Raw genomic sequence first — 8963 nt, forward strand, 5'->3', positions numbered from 1 at the left:
ATACCACTACTTTACACATGTGTAGCCCAAAAGCGGGTGAGGGTACATGTACTTTGACACGTAGTGTAATATGTCAACTTTAGATGTGATGACACTTACGATTGGGTATTTGTGTTCTTGCTTGGTCTAAGGGTATAATTGTTTTAAGGTGAGCTACTTTCAACACTTCTTATTTTGTTATTACAAATTATCTAATCCGAGGTTGAAGCAATGACATGTTACTGCCCAAGTGGGAGAATGTAATGTTTTTCTATGTATGGGCTAGTACCAGTCATTGTGTGGGGTCAGATTAGTGGTTGGGTGTTGATCGGCATGCTAGGTCGGACGAAGACCGGTTCAGGAGTGATCCCCTAATGGGAATTTAGATCTTCGATTAACCACCATAAAGTGTAAAAACCAGTGGGCCTCTTTACAATTGAGTCCTATTATGGGAGGGTCCCACTTATTCTATTTCAGGATTAGTCCCTGCTCCTCATCTATATAAAGGAAGCAACATTCATTAGTTGTTATGAATTTGACAATTTACATAGAGAGGGGAACAGACAAGACTAACAAGGAGAGAAACCTCAGAAAAAAAGATTATACAAGAGGGAAAAGCTAAAGCTTGTGGAATCTTCCCAATTCGATATGGATTCGGGTATGTGTTGGTTAGATTCATGATTGTATTATTATTTCTTGTTCATTGATCCATCATATCGATCCTATAAATTATTCTAACACATCAACAATTGGCAAAGGTAGTGTTTAGAGCTCCACTGGTACTTTTTTTTTTTGGGGGGGGGGGGGGGTATTACACTTGCATGGTTGTTCTCAATAGAAAATTCTGTTTTCATTATGATGTAGAAGTGATTAATTGGATAAATTGATTATTGGAAATGTAGGGTTTCCAATGGATTGGTTGGTCTCTCTTGCATCAGTATAAAATAATTCTTATATAATTTTGTTCTGGATCTATGATATTTTTAGTAATAGTTTGATATATTTTTTATTCATATATAAAATTTGGAAAGTATTTCTCTGCCTGGAAATAGCCTCTTGTGTTCTCTCTCTCCCTCCCAAAGTAAGAGGTAAAGCTGTCCTTTGATATGACGAGGAAAGAGATATATGGGTGAAAACATTGGCATAGCCATACTTCCGAACATAATTCTTTTTCCAATAAAACTTTGATTAGACTTAAATTAGGTAAATAAGAAGAGATGATAGGCCCAGTCGTTCACCAAAGTTGAGGAAAAAAATAAAATAATTAACAATACCATTGGTTCCGTATAATGGGTTGTTGGGTAAACCTTGCTTTCATCACTATCTTCAACTCCCAATAGTCTCTTTCAATGCCCCATATATAATGGGGATTAGGTCGATTTGTTGACATATAATGGTTGTTCACAATGACTAAATCTCATTAAAATATAAATTTAGAAATTTAAGTTTTAAGATTTTTTTTTTCATCATAAAAGGAGAAAACAAATATAAAAAACATTGGAATGGGATTGAAGGAAACCTAAAGTGAAGACAATGGAGTAATGGAATCTTGATTTTATTAATTGGCCTATTTTTTATTGTCATGTGGGATTCCACTTAACATTCAACTTTTTTGCATAAGTAGGATCTGCTCTTTCTTTCTTTTTTTCATTTTTTTTTTTAATTGTAAATTTTTTTGCCCAATGCAAATATGTTAGTGGTGAAAAAGATGGTCAAAATAGTTAAGAAGTGAAGGTAAAAGAGTGCCAAACACATTGGCTTTGTCAAGATTAGATTAAATTAAGGTTGTGTTTGATATGCATTTTTGAATAGATTCTAGATCTAGATTGCATTTCAAAACTCAAATTTTCTTTATTTTCTGAATTTATAATGCATTATAGACTAAGAATATATTCTAAGAATGCATTCCAAACACAACCCTAAAGGAATGAAAGAAGGCAATAATAATAAAGGAAAAAGAACTCTTGAGGGGAGTGTACCTGCCCGCATGAAATGCGATACTGACGCCCCTATTGTTGCTATCATTTGCGTTGCAACCGGTTTTTTACGCATGCGTAAGGCTGACGTTCCTCCACAGGAAACACTTCCCCTAAGAACAAAAAGGAAGAGGTTGGGCAAGCGGTTGGGGTGGCCAGTCTGTATCACTCTCTTTCCTATCCTTTGAAAATAATGCCATACCCATTACATCCTAGACCCCCATTGATTGAGTGGCTAGTTTTCGAAAAACTTCTCCCATAATAAATTGAGGACTCCTTTTTAGTTGTAGTAGTAAAGGGTAATGGAAATGGACCTTTCAACCAACGACCTAAAAGCTTTAATGGTTAGGATTTAGGACTAAACTTAATGGTAGGTCTCACAAATTTGTATAGACAGAGTGCCACGCCATAGGGTTTCCATATTAAAGAGTTTATATAATCTTTATTTATAGGTTAGTGTAACATTAGATTAGATTAGATTAGATTAGATTAGAAGACACACATAGCTTTACATAGCTTCAAATAATAAATTATTTAGTAACTAAAGGTCTCACCTCAAGCCCGTTTCCCAACCTAACTTTACTTTCTGCATACCTAACAAAACATAAGCAGATGTTAATAGGGAGGGTCGTCCTAATCGATTTAACCTTTTTTTGGGGCAAGACCAGAACCATCTTAATTAATTGACTGGTTCAGCTTCTCCTGCTTGCCTTTACCCCTCCCCCTATCTCTCCCATCCTTTGGTCCCTTAATCCTTTTTCCCTTTTGGCTTGGCTGGTAGCTGATTTGGTGAAGTTTAACCTAAGGATGTGAATTTGAAATTGAAACTGTTTATTGAAATCGAACCAAGCTGTTTACATGGAAATCATAAAATTGTATAGTAAATGGTTCAGTTCTGGTTTCAAGTTTAAGACTGATTAGTTAAATGGGTTGGGTCGGTTTTAACCGTTTAATCTGTTGATTTCAAACCAAATTGACACTGTAAAAATTGAACCATTTAAACCGTCAAAACTGATTCGATTAATCTGTATAATGATTAAATATTTGGTTGTTTTAACAAAACATAATGGTTTAATTTAGGGAAGAAGTAAGGACCATAGAGACTATCCAAAAGTCTATTCAATAATTTACTCCTAATTATTATGTAGTTATGTGTTAAATCCTTCATTGTTCAATGTCTCATTTAATTTGATATAAAATTGAAGCATTTATCAAAAAAAGTAAATTTTAATAAGCATGCGAATAAACCAACAAATTGATTGCTAACCGTTTAGAAACCGTATGAAATAAATCACGATCAAAACCATTTAAAAAGGTGAAACCGACACCGTTTAAAAACTGTGGAACCAAAACCTTTTACTCAATGGTTGCAGTTTCAGAAAGTGCAATCGTTTAGTAAATGGTGTGATTTTTTTTATTTCATCCAAATAAATATGAACCGAACCGAACTACACCATATACACCTAAACCAAATCGATTAACACCCTTAAATTTTAACCTAGAAAGAAAAGCATTATGTTTCTACCCCCAAAAAAGAAGAGCATTATGAAATTCAAAACCTAACATAAATTTTATTTAGGTCAGTCATTAAATAGCAAGTATGTAACATGTATGGGGAATGGTTTTGTAGGGAGTTTTGCAAGAGTCAAAGTTCTGAAGATTTTATTATGGACACAAGGAGCACAGGACCAGGGATAGGAACATGTAGAAGTTTCGACATATCTCAAGAACTAGCCAATTAGCTAATGTAATGGAAGTGTTTAAGAGTTGGCCATGAGATTTGTTTAATACGTTATTGGATATTTCAGAATTTATGAAGCATTTTGATTATATAAATATTGTAAAAAGGATAAAACATTCACACAACGCCAGTTAAAACTCGAAATTGCATGCAGCCACCTCTCTTAAGACTTAGATTATTGAAGCACCCTTTATTATAAAATGTCTTATATACTCTCTGATTCAGTGTTTTCTCGTAATGCCCCTTCAATGCCCAAAGCTTCACAAGTGCATGCGTTGGAGGAAAACTTCCCTCTTGTAAAAAATTTAAGGCAAGTGGTCCCTATTACTCACAAGTGGGGTAATTAATAAGGCTAGAATAGAGAAGATCAATAGTTCATAGAAGCAGAATGTAGAACACTTTAATCTGTGTTTTGTTTTCATTAAAAAAAAAAAAATGTAACTTAAACAAACAAATTACTGTAAATTATATGATGGAAAAATAACAATGTTCAAATTTGAAACGTAAACAAACAAATTACTGAAAATAAGATGGAAAATTAATATCTGATTTCTAATTGTTTTTGTCCTATTGGCTAGATTCTTCATTTTCCTTTCTGTCAATGAATAATTTATTTCATTTATTTATTTATTTATTTTGGGATCTGGCCGAAATAGGATAGGATTTGTTAGAATATTTCTATATCTATTTATTTATTTATATTTAATATTTATGCTATAAAAATATAATAACATAGATAAAATATAAAAATAGATCTAAATATTCTATTTAGAATATATAAATCTAATATTAAAAAATAACTTTTTTTATAGTCAAAATAAAGTGAATTGTATTTTGATTTGTTTTATTATTGTAGTTATAAATGTAAAAACCGATAATATTGAGTACTATTCGAAATTTAGAAGAACTACATGTAGGGGCCATTGAACAACTGGAAAAAGACCAAACCAGCTTATGGAAAGCTAGGAACCCACAAAACTTATTGTTTGTTTATGTTGGAGAGAGAGACAAAGAGAAGATTATTTTCTCTGGTAGAAAGGGGGAATGTATAGTAATTGCACCTTTTTTCTTTTCAAAAAATGGAAATGATTGTAAGAAATTTGTCCTTTTGATTGAAGGAGTTAGGAAATGATAATATGTCATTCAAGAAATCCTGCAAGGGGTATGTATTTGGATTTTTTTTAGATGATCTAAAGAAAGGAATGAAAAATTCCTCCTGAAGGAAAAGACATGCATCTTATCTGATCTTCTGATCCTGTTGCCTATATTTGGAGAGGGAGAGGGACTGGAAGCACGGTATTAGTATTAGGATTAGGTATAAGATTAATTATATTAGTCAATACGTATCGGTTTTGATTATAACCAATACCAATACCTGATCAACATGGATTGTCAATACTAATTTATGATGCTTAAAAAAAAATTGATGTTTTGATCAAGAAGTGGTTTGATACTACTGCTGATATATGGTTGATACATATGCAGTGTCAACCCTCACCAATTGAATCCATGATCACTAGTGCTAAAGAATCTAAGGTTGGGTGAATTCCTTTCCCTTCTTTTTGCTATTGTTTTGAAAAGCTTTCAAGCATGCTTAATAAGAACTAAGGATAGGATTCATCTCCATAGAGTCCAGGGATCAGAGAGTAATCCCATGACTGTTGTGACCTCGAGATGTTAGTCTAGATCCTCCCAACCATGGAATCACTCTCTGGTCCGTCTTGGGCTCTATGTAGAGGAGCTGGATCCAAGAACTAATGTCAATTGCTTTCATGGTTTCATGTTGGAAGGGACAACGCTTTTCCCTTTTGAAGCCTAAAATAATTTGTATAGTAATGTAAGTAAGTTTCTGTATTTTTTTACATGTTGTTTTACTTTCAAAAGTCATTTAAATTAAGAATAAAAAAGAGTTTCAAAAATAATTTGAAATTTCTGTTATTATTAAAAATTGCCATTGTCTTGCATAAATTTACTAGTACACATGTGAAATAACAAGATTTACCGTCATTGAAAGAAGAACAAAAAATCATATTATATTAAAAAGACAAAATAAAGCTACAAATTATTTAAAACTTTACAGGGTGTCAATAAAAATCTCTTTATCATCTCAATATATATAAACACATAAGTGAATACTAGATAGAATTTAGCTATTAGAAATTTAAAACCCCAAGGGGGTAGCCGAGTTGGCAAGGGACCTTCACCTTAAGAAGTTTGGTGAAAGTTGAATAGTTCTCATTCAAGTTGTGGGGTCAGTATGAATCTGCGGGACTAGTTAGCCTGAAGGCCTAGATACCCGTTGTTTAAAAAAAAAAAATTAAAAATTTATTCATTAAGCAAGCTAGCCAAACACTTGCTTGATCCTACAAAGAGAAAATTCCAATGTTACTCTTTGCAGTACATCCAATCCCACTAAGAAAATTAATGTTCCATCACAATATATTGTCATCTATAAAACCTGGTTTTGCTGGCATTGTTGGTAGTGATATAGGCATTACATCTCTTTCATTGATGTTTACCTGAATTATATATAGCCCTTAGAAACTTCTTGTAGAGACCAGACCCATGTGGACACTCTTTGCTTATTACCCTAATAGTGATCACAAGCTTGGGAAGCTCTTCCCTGGTCAGGTTTGAGCTAATTTAATTACCACCACACCCTCAATAAGAATCAACTATGACTGCCTATTGGCTATCACAACCAGCCTGATACTTAAATCTTCACTTCATAACGAACCAAAATCAGAAGTTAAAAGAACACTTACCTCAACACATTGGGTTGGTAGGCCTATATAGGCCAGGAGTTTTGAGCTTCATAGATGCAAATTTGAAGAGGGTAGAAGCTGTTTTGCTTCTGTTGGTTTTTGGTACATGGCAATGCTTGTAGTTGCTCAAGTTTTGTAAATTTGTTTCATAAATAAAATTGTATATTTATTAAAATTTTAATCATCTAATATGTGTGGTTTTGTAATTAAGTATTAGAATAATCTTAAGTTGAAATAGTTAAACTATATTGAATTTCAAGGAATATGGACATTGAGAAAATAAAGTTAAAAATTCCTAAACAATTTATAATATGATTAATATCAACCATCAAATTTAACATGTAGCCTAACAAATACCAGTGCAACTAAATGATTAAAGATTGATTTAGAAAAGTTTATCCAAGGCTAAAAACACACACTCACCACACTCACACACACATAGAGAGAGAGAGAGAGAGAGAGAGAGAGAGAGAGAGAGAGAGGGGGGGTTAATTAGAAAGAAAATGGAAAACACAAAATGGGGTTTAGTTAAGTAACAAGATAATCTTAAAAATAAAAAAAGGAATAATCAAGCAACTATTTTCACAAAGTCAAACGCAAAAATGGGAAAATTAAACTATGAATCACCATCATGATATACAACTAGATTGATTATAGTGATTCACAAATGCGTGCAATAAGATTTCAAGAGGTTTCCATCATATTCGTCCTTATCTGATCAAACCCCTCCATACAATTGGCACTCTCAGCCAAACACACAACATCATTTGAAAGTGAAGGTGCCTGGTGGTGCTCTTGTGAGGATTTCAACTTGCACCATTCAATTATTGTTTTTTGGATAATCAATAAAATCTTTGTTCTTAAGTCTATGGGGTTAGTCCTACAGTTTCTATAGTTTTTGTAAGAGCTGGCATTGACTTGACTCGCGTATGTAAGGATATAAGGTTTGAAGACTCTGAACACCTTCGTTAAAAAAAAAATAAATAAATCCTGAGAGGGAGAAGGTGGATCAGGGTGGGTCACCACAAGAGTGATATGTGTTATGTTACCTTTCACAATGAAAGGCACAGCTATGCATGTTTGCTATTTTTCGTTTCCAATGAGGAAAAGAAGATAGCTCCTCAAACAGAAAAAAAAGGAAGAGATATGTACAAAAGTGTCCAGAAATTCGGATCTTGGACTTCTTTTTCATAACTTCTCCTGCTAATATTTTAAGCCAAAGAAAACAGCTCATTACCAGAATCATAAAAATTGTCATACCTAACCAAACATACGCAGATGCTCTTAATAGGGACGGGTCCTAAGCTATTTCACCTTTTTCGGTTGACAGGACCAGAATCATCTTAATTCATTGATCGGTTCCAAACCTTAGTGTCAGTTCGAATTAATAGTTTCATGGTCTAGTTTTGAGTCCAAGTCAATCTGGAGATAATAAAAGAAGGGCAAGAGACTATACACTGTTGCAAGTACACACTAGCATGTGCAGCCAATGGGAGGACATGTGTGAGCATCTTCAATGTGAGGTAACGTGGTCTTTTTACATCCACTGTATATAGGCGTAAATCAGTGGGTAGCATGCTTTCTTTGAAAAATATATATGAAGGAGAAAATAACCTTGTCCATCTAGTGTGTGAAAAGACCCAACTGCCTCCACGTGTGCTAGATATTTTCTCATCCAGCTGTGTTAGAGCATAGGAACACCGAACACTAGACCGACTGGTTCCTTGCCCACATATGAAATAGTTCCCAATCACAATCTAGGAGAAAAAAAAAAAATTGAATTATAAAGCTGGTAGACTCTATGACTCATTATAACATGAGGTATGCTAGGACCAAGATAGTTAAAAAACCTAAACACCCATATATAGCTTTCATAATCATTAATTAATCAGTTTTATCTAGCCAAATCAATTTAATCTAATTCCACTTGTAAAAAAAATAATAATAACTATAATGGTTAGAACTTATGTTGCATTTGATAGTCATTTTGTTCTAGAAATGATGTTTTAAGTAAAACCAGGATTTTCCGTTTTTGTGTCAACTTCTCGTTTCTGACTTTTTTTTTTACTCAGTTCGTTTTGAAAAAAAAAAAAAAAAAGGAGAAAAACAAACCGTGGACATAGAATGGAAGATTTCATTTTCTTGTTCCCATAGAACGAAAAAACATCAGAAACGTTTTCTTGGATGACCACCAAATGCAGCCTTATAACCAAAACCAACCATTAATAATTGTTTCCAATTTTTAATTGATTAATTCCAATCTGATTCGTCCCTAGAAAGAAGAATATTATGAAATACTAAACCAAACATGCCCTAAATTGGATTTAGGTCACGGTCATTATATGGCACGTTTGTAACTTTTATTGGGACTGGTTTTCTAGGGGCTTTGCAAAGGTCAGAGTCCAGAGGAATTTATCAAAGATACAAGGAGAGCAGGACTAGGGATTTGTTTAATATGTAGTTTGTTATTTCAATAATTATGAATCATTTTTTTTGGGGGGG

General features: G+C 33.3%; 1 long non-coding RNA gene across 1 annotated transcript; it reads left to right on the top strand.

Annotated features, from left to right (window-relative positions):
• The first annotated feature begins 533 nt into the window (after positions 1 to 533).
• On the top strand, positions 534 to 3847 carry LOC122081632. The gene is made up of 2 exons (XR_006141150.1): positions 534 to 637; positions 3586 to 3847. It is a non-coding gene; the product is annotated as an uncharacterized LOC122081632 (long non-coding RNA).
• Positions 3848 to 8963: the final 5116 nt, after the last annotated feature.

This window comes from Macadamia integrifolia, chromosome 6 (assembly GCF_013358625.1).
Source record: "Macadamia integrifolia cultivar HAES 741 chromosome 6, SCU_Mint_v3, whole genome shotgun sequence".
Taxonomy (NCBI): Eukaryota; Viridiplantae; Streptophyta; class Magnoliopsida; order Proteales; family Proteaceae; genus Macadamia; species Macadamia integrifolia.